Genomic DNA, 7,877 nt, shown 5'->3' with positions numbered 1-7,877 from the left:
CCATTCTCCACCAACTCCCATCTCACTTTTGCACATTTCAAAGGACTATGTAATAAGTTTAAAAATGGAATGGTGGTTTAGATGGGATAAGTTACTGCTAGGATGGCTCTCGGTCAAAGGATAAAAGACAACTAACTAATCCAAGTGCGGCTTAAATATCCCTTTGGTCAATAACCTCCTGGAGTATGAGCAGCATCTTTGCTAAAATAAAAGGACTGAATAAGATCATTCACATCCCTCCACTTCCTGGATACCTCTGTGAGCTTTCCCATACCTACAGTAAGAGTCAGTGGCAAATAGTAAACGTTTTAGGTTTTCTGACCAATTACTCTCTAGCACAACTACTCAATTCTGTTGTAGTAGTAGGGAAGCAGTCGCAGACAATACATAAACGAAGAGTGTGCTTGTTCAATAAAACCTTATTTACATTCACAAGTACTGGCAGGACTTGACCCCAGGGGCTGCAGTTTGCTGACCTCAGAACTGGAAGATAAAATAAAAACACTTTAATGGGCATATAAGGTTTTTTAGAACCTTTTTAGAAGTGTGGACTTCTTTTTGCCTCATTTTACACCAATCCCCTCCTTGCTTTTTTTTTTAAGGGTTATTTAACTCTATTCTCTGTATATACTATGTACTATGCCATTTAAAATTCCTTCAGAATAAGAGGTTATTTTCCCCTTTTTTCCAACCTATTAGGTTTTTATTTACATTTCTGAAAGATCTGATGTGTGTGTGTGTGTATATATATACACACACATTCATGTCTATAGGAAGTTTGCCGGTTTGACCCTCTTAGATAGGAATTACTTTTAGGTGACCAACCATCCTAGCTTACTCATGACTGAGAGTTTTCCTAGTACTTGCACATTTAATACCCAAACTGACACAGTCAAGGAAAACCTGGCCAGTTGGCCAGTTGGCCACTCTGCCATTTTACCTTTGGATCTCTTAAATATTTAAATTTAATATTCCAGATTTTATAATTTTAGATTTTACCACAACTATGATAATACCAAATTATAACACATATACTATTTTCTATATGTTTTCTATGATAATAAATTCTATAACAGTAAGTTATTATTTGTGTTTTATTGTCCTTAAATATTATATAGTTTCTAAATGTTGAGGGAAAATATGTATATACATATATATGACATTATATATATATTATACATATATATAGCTTTAGAATGCAGTTAAGAGCAAGAGTGGAAAGCATGAAGGAAGGAGGGAGAAAGAAAGGAAGGGATATCTCTATGTAAACGGACTATAAATGAAATACAATTTCCATTTTAATAATCAAATAAGATTTATAGTAAAAGATATAAAATTGTTTGACCTTGTAAAATGTAAAGAAAGACTCTGGTACTTTTTGCTATAAGGAATTAAAGTAATATTGACAGAAGAATATGAAGATATGTTATTTCTTGCCATTATTGGAACATAAATATAAATATTAAATAGTGGTCTCCTTGATTGCGTACTAAAATGCCAAGCTCAAAATCTTCACCTCTCAAATACTCTTGTGTTACCAAAAGATTAAAACATGATCAAGAAATAAATGCTAAAATGTAACTCGAGAGAGTTTACAAAACTTGAATGGGAAGAAGTTTTAAAAATACATATTTGTTGGCGCGCGCGGCTGCGTTTGAACGGCTCCGAGTGGGGCTCGGCCCGGGAGCCGAGGGACCTTCTGGGCTACCGGGCGCAGTTGGTTCGTGCCCGGGCTGGGCTGAGGCGCCGCGCGACCATGAGGCGCCGGGATTTAAGAGATTATGGCATCTGAAGCCCACAATGTTAAAAAACGAGGCTTTTGTAATAATATTGAGGATCATTCCACTGATCTAGAAAAAGGATCTCTAATTTTACTAACATGAAGGAGGTTAAGAAATCTCCAACACAGTTGGCTGCTGACACAAATAGGACAGTTGGACAAGCTGCGAAAAGCCCAGATAAACCGCGTAGGGTGATCTATCGCCGAAAGAAAGTGCATCATCCTTTTCCAAATCCTTGTTACAGAAAACAACAGTCCCCTAGAAGTGGGGGCTGTGACATGGCAAATAAAGAAAATGAACTGGCTCGTGCAGGTCACCTGCCTGAAAAATTACGCCGTGATCCTCGGACGGACTTGATTAACTGCGGTGATCTGGTTCTCCACAGACGGAAAGCCCATCATCAAAATACAGTGGGGTTTTTTCTGAGGTTTCTCAGGACCATGAAGCAATGGCACAGTTTTGTTCAGCAGGAATTTGAGATTGAATGTAGCTTTAACATTCTGGAGAAAGAGAAGTATACGTGAACTTGGAGCTTATTTGGTGAGGATAGAAGACCTTGGAGTGGTTGTGGATTGCCTTCCTGTGCTCACCAAGAGTTTACAGGAAGAAAAACAACACATCTCACTTGGCTGCTGTGTAGATTTGTTGCCTCTAGTAAAGTGCTTACTTAAAAGCAAGTTTGAGTTTATCTTTGTGTACGGTGTAAGAGAATGGTCAAGTTTCATTCTTCTACATATGGCTGTCCAGTTTTCCCAGCACCATTTATTGAAGAGACTGTCTTTTTTCCACTGGATATTTTTTCCTGTTTTGTCAAAGATTATTTGACCATAGAGTTGAGGGTCCATATCTGGGCTCTCTACTCTGTTCCACTGGTCCATGTGTCTGTTTTTATGCCAGTACCATGCTGTCTTGGTGATCACAGCTTTGTAGTAAAGCTTGAAATCAGGTAACGTGATGCCACCAGTTTTATTTTTGTTTTTCAACATTTCCTTAGCAATTCGGGGTCTCTTCTGATTCCATACAAATTTTAGTATTATTTGCTCCAGCTCTTTGAAAAATACTGGTGGAATTTTGATTGGAATGGCATTAAAAGTATAGATTGCTCTGGGCAGTATAGACATTTTAACGATGTTTATTCTTCCCATCCAAGAGCATGGAATGGTCTTCCATCTCGAAATGGATAAAAGACCTCAACGTGAGACAGGAATCCATCAGAATCCTCGAGGAGAACATAGGGAGTAACCTCTTTGATATCAGCCATAGCAACTTCTTTCAAGATATGTCTCCAAAGGCGAAGGAAATAAAGGCAAAGATGAACTTCTGGGACTTCATCAAGATAAAAAGCTTCTGCACAGCAAAAGAAACAGTCATCAAAACAAAGAGGCAACCCACGGAATGGGAGAAGATATTTGCAAATGACAGTACAGATAAAAGGTTGATATCCAGGATCTATAAAGAACTCCTCAAACTCAACACACACAAAACAGATAATCATATCAAAAAATGGGCAGAAGATATGAACAGACACTTCTCCAATGAAGACATACAAATGGCTACCAGACACATGAAAAAATGTTCATCATCACTAGCCATCAGGGAGATTCAAATCAAAACCACATTGAGATACCACCTTACACCAGTTAGAATGGCCAAAATTAGCAAGACAGGAAACAACGTGTGTTGGAGAGGATGTGGAGAAAGGGGAACCCTCTTACACTGTTGGTGGGAATGCAAACTGGTGCAGCCACTTTGGAGAACAGTGTGGAGATTCCTCAGGAAATTAAAAATAGATCTTCCCTATGACCCTGCAATTGCACTGCTGGGTATTTACCCCAAAGATACAGATGTAGTGAAAAGAAGGGCCATCTGTACCCCAATGTTTATAGCAGCAATGGCCACGGTCGCCAAACTGTGGAAAGAACCAAGATGCCCTTCAACGGATGAATGGATAAGGAAGATGTGGTCCATATACACTATGGAGTATTATGCCTCCATCAGAAAGGACGAATACCCAACTTTTGTAGCAACATGGACAGGACTGGAAGAGATTATGTTGAGTGAAATAAGTCAAACAGAGAAAGTCAAGTATCATATGGTTTCACTTATTGGTGGAGCATAACAAATAATATAGAGGACAAGGGTAGATGGAGAGGAGAAGGGAGTTGAGGGAAATTGGAAGGGGAGGTGAACCATGAGAGACAATGGACTCTGAAAAACAACCTGAGGGTTTTGAAGGGGCGGGGTGGGAGGGTGGGGGAACCAGGTGGTGGGTATTAGGGAGGGCACAGATTGCATGGAGCACTGGGTGTGGTGAAAAAACAATGAATACTGTTACGCTGAAAATAAATAAAAAATTTAAAATAAAAAAATAAATAAATAAAAGCAAGTTTGAAGAATATATAATAGTTGGTTTAAACTGGCTTCAAGCAGTCATAAAAAGGTGGTGGTCTGAACTGTCATCCAAAACAGAAATTATAAATGATGGAAATATTCAGATTTTAAAACAACAATTAAGTCGATTATGGGAACAAGAAAACCATCTTACTTTGGTCCCAGGATATACTGGTAATATAGTCAAGGACGTAGATGCTTATTTATTACAGTTGCATTGAGAGACTTCATCTACTAAAGAGCATTTGATTATTCAAAAAGTCCCCAGACTAGATTTCAAAAAAAAAAAAAAAGAAAGAAAGAAAGAAAGAAAGGAAGAAGTAAGTCTCACCTGAGAACTGTGAACTGTGGAAGAGATCAAACCTTTTTTTTTTTTTTTACTTTAAAAAGCCACATACGAAACCACTAATGAAACCCTAGCAATCTACTTCACATTGAAGTGGATAAATATCCAAAAGGAGCAGCTTCAACTTCAAAGAGGTGAAAATGCACTGTGAAGATTGCTCGCCTTTGCTGCATTTGGGTTTTATATGGTTATTTGGTAACATTGTTTAAGAACTACTGGGTCTTAATGCAGTCCTGCATAAGAATATAATTTATACTATGTCAGAAAGAAGACAGGACTTATTACTAGGAATCACAAAAACCAATCATTGTGACTTTTGTGAAGATTGTTTTTATAAGAAAACACTTAAACGTGTGCAGCTATTTTCTTATTTTGAAAAGACTTTGCAAGTTTAAAATGTCATAGCAAATAATCAATACTAAAAATTTGTCCACACTGAGATACTGTGTATACAAAATGCCTTAATTATTAATAAGCCAATGTGTATGATACCAATATCTGTTTAAAAAAATTAAAAGCAACCATGCTTCTGGCATGATAAGATCATGGAATTAAATCAGGGGTTTCCGCTCATGTAAAATGTTGTTAAAACTATTCCGTACCATTTTTAAAACTTGAGAATACTTTTAGTATCTCTGATTTTTCTTTTTGCCAGAATCATTGTGTCATGTATGTATGTGTTATTACTATGTAAAAGAAAAAGGTGAATATGTATTTCTATGACTGCTGAACTAGAAATGTCCACGGATTTAGCTAATTTATATTCACTTTTTATTGTATATAGAATCCTACTATTTTCAGTTCTGTATCATTTAAGCTTTCTTCATTTGAGTAAATTCACTAAATATTTCTAAAAAAAAACCATATTTGTTGCTAAACGATTGTCCTTTTGTCATGTTCAATTAATTCCAATTTTATATAGTATTATAACTTCAATCAGCAATAGATCTAACAGGTGTCTTAACAGTGAATAGATAGAAATAATGTATACAATTAAATTTGGTGAGAAATAAGTGGCCTTTTTTATGATATTTCAAATGAAGGCAACTGCTTCTTTTCCTGAGGATATCATTTATTTCCGTTATTAAATCAGTGAAAAACGAATATATATTTAGCTTGAGAGGGAGAGGTTGCTGGTCTTTTCTAGCTTGGTATTTTTCTTCTGTTTTCTGTATTTGTGAGTCAGTATCCTGACTTCCGTCCCAAGTCGTCTTGTCAGTGGTCATTGAAGGTACTTATTAAATAGTAAATATGTCTTAGGTTTTTTTTGAATTCTTAATCAAAATTTATATTGGAGCAAACTCCAATTTATGGCAGTGATTTGGGATGCTAAAATCCCTGGCCTAAGATTCTGGTTATAAATAGTCTTCATTATAACTTTATTTAGCCACTTAGCCACTGGTTCTATCATCAGTATTCTGAATCACCAAAGAGAAATTGAAATCTAGGACCTGTGTGAGTGCTTCAGAGTGAACCACGTGACCAAAGACTCTAACAATCCTATTACACAGACCCTGTTATCCATGCTCTTTTCACTAGCTGCCTCATGAGCTGTTTGTAGGGGAGGACTACTTAATCTGCTCATCGGCCAGAACTTTTTGGGCCTGATGATTTCCCCCAAATATTTGTTCTTTCCATTAAATTAAATTTAATGGAATTCTTTAAATTAAGCATGCTAGTAGGATTTTTTTGAAATATGGTACTATGTGCCAAAATCTTAGGCTTAAACTCTCTTGAGAATATATCATCAGATGATAATTCCAATGAAGACATTATATTGGAAATTGTATTAGAAGTCACACTAATAAAAATTGAAACATTTTTAAATCAACTTAAATTTTATGTAGATTAATCTAAATCATAGTCTACTGAGTAAGAAAAACACTTTTTTAAAAATCTTAGCTCTTCTAGTGGGTGAGTGGTGTTATATAATTGTGGTTTTAAATTGTGTTTCCCTGATAACTCTGATAACTAATCATGTCACACAATTTATTTGCTTATTGTATATCTTCTTGTCAATGTTCTCAGGTTTGGGGTTTATTTATCTTTACACATTTAGGTTGCAGGAGATCTTTATGTATGATGGATGTCTCTATCTCTACCTTTACCTCTATCATCTCTATTCTCTATCTGTAATCTATATCGATACCTATCTGTAGCGTCTGCACTATATATCTGTAGCTACACTTTTTTTTTCTAGTCTGTGGCTTGCAGTTGATGAATTTCACTTCACAGTGTTTTATCTTATGGTCAGTGCTTTCTGTGTCCTAAAACAAAACAGAAAAACTTCTAGAAGTCTTAAAGTTTTAGCTTTTATGCTTAGTTCTATCATACATTTGAATTAAGTTTTGTGTAGACTATGAAAAAATTGAGGTCATTTTCTTCTTGTTCCATAGAAATGTCCCATTGTTTCAGTACCATTTGATGAAAAGTGTTTTGTTTGTTTTGGAATCTTTGTGGGAAAAGAAGCCTAATTCTAGACTCTCTAATATTTTCCATCCACTTACTTGTGTATCTTCACATCGATAACACACTTTCTTGATCATTCCACTTTAAGTGTTAAAATCAGTTAATGTAAAGTTTTTTTCTTTTTAAATACTGCATTGGATATCCTAGGGTTTTTGGATTTCCTTATACACTTTAGAATCTTTTGTAAATATATACATTATACTGTCATTTCAATTAGGGATTTTATTTAATATATAATTTGGGAGGTATTTTGCCTACAGTCAATATATAAACATTTTACATATGTCTATATGTGTGTATATATATACATATATATATATCCTTATTAATTTCTTCCAGCTTTAATTTGTAAATATCAAAAACTAAGTCTTGCACATATCTTTAAATTATCTTTATTTTACTTTTCTGATATTGTTAGTGATATTTTATTTTCTAATTTTTCATATACAATTGAATTTTGGATTTGAGGATTTAGTTTATTTTCTGAAATAATTAGTGCAAAATTAACACTATTTCTTGCAATAATTAGCATTATTTAAGTAGTTGCTAAAACTCACCACTAAAGCAATGTGAACCTGGAGTTTTCTTTGTTAGGAGTCTGGTTTTGTGTTTTTTTTTTCTTTTTAATACAAACTTTATTTCCTTCAGAGATATACTCATAAAGGTTTTTATTTCTTCTTGTGTCAGTTTTAATAAACTTTTAATTTGAGAAATTTTTGACTTCTATGCAGTACGACTATATTTCAGTATAGAAATCAGAATGCAACTTAGGACTTCTATTTCATTTGATATTAAGAAGGTCTTTGGAAAATTGGGCTAGTTTATATTCTAATTATTAGTCCTGCCTGGGGGGGGAACCAGTGCTAATGCTTTTGTTGACTGTCAATATA

General features: G+C 34.9%; 1 pseudogene across 1 annotated transcript; it reads left to right on the top strand.

The window, feature by feature from the left end:
* Positions 1–1,781: 1,781 nt before the first annotated feature.
* Positions 1,782–4,393, top strand: LOC308357575 (KATNB1-like protein 1; annotated as a pseudogene). Its single transcript has 2 exons — positions 1,782–2,459; positions 4,169–4,393. The product of its transcript is annotated as a KATNB1-like protein 1 (transcript).
* The last annotated feature ends 3,484 nt before the right edge of the window (positions 4,394–7,877 follow it).

Source organism: Martes martes (assembly GCF_963455335.1).
Source record: "Martes martes genome assembly, chromosome: 16".
Taxonomy (NCBI): Eukaryota; Metazoa; Chordata; class Mammalia; order Carnivora; family Mustelidae; genus Martes; species Martes martes.
This window is presented reverse-complemented; position numbering and strand designations above follow the sequence as displayed.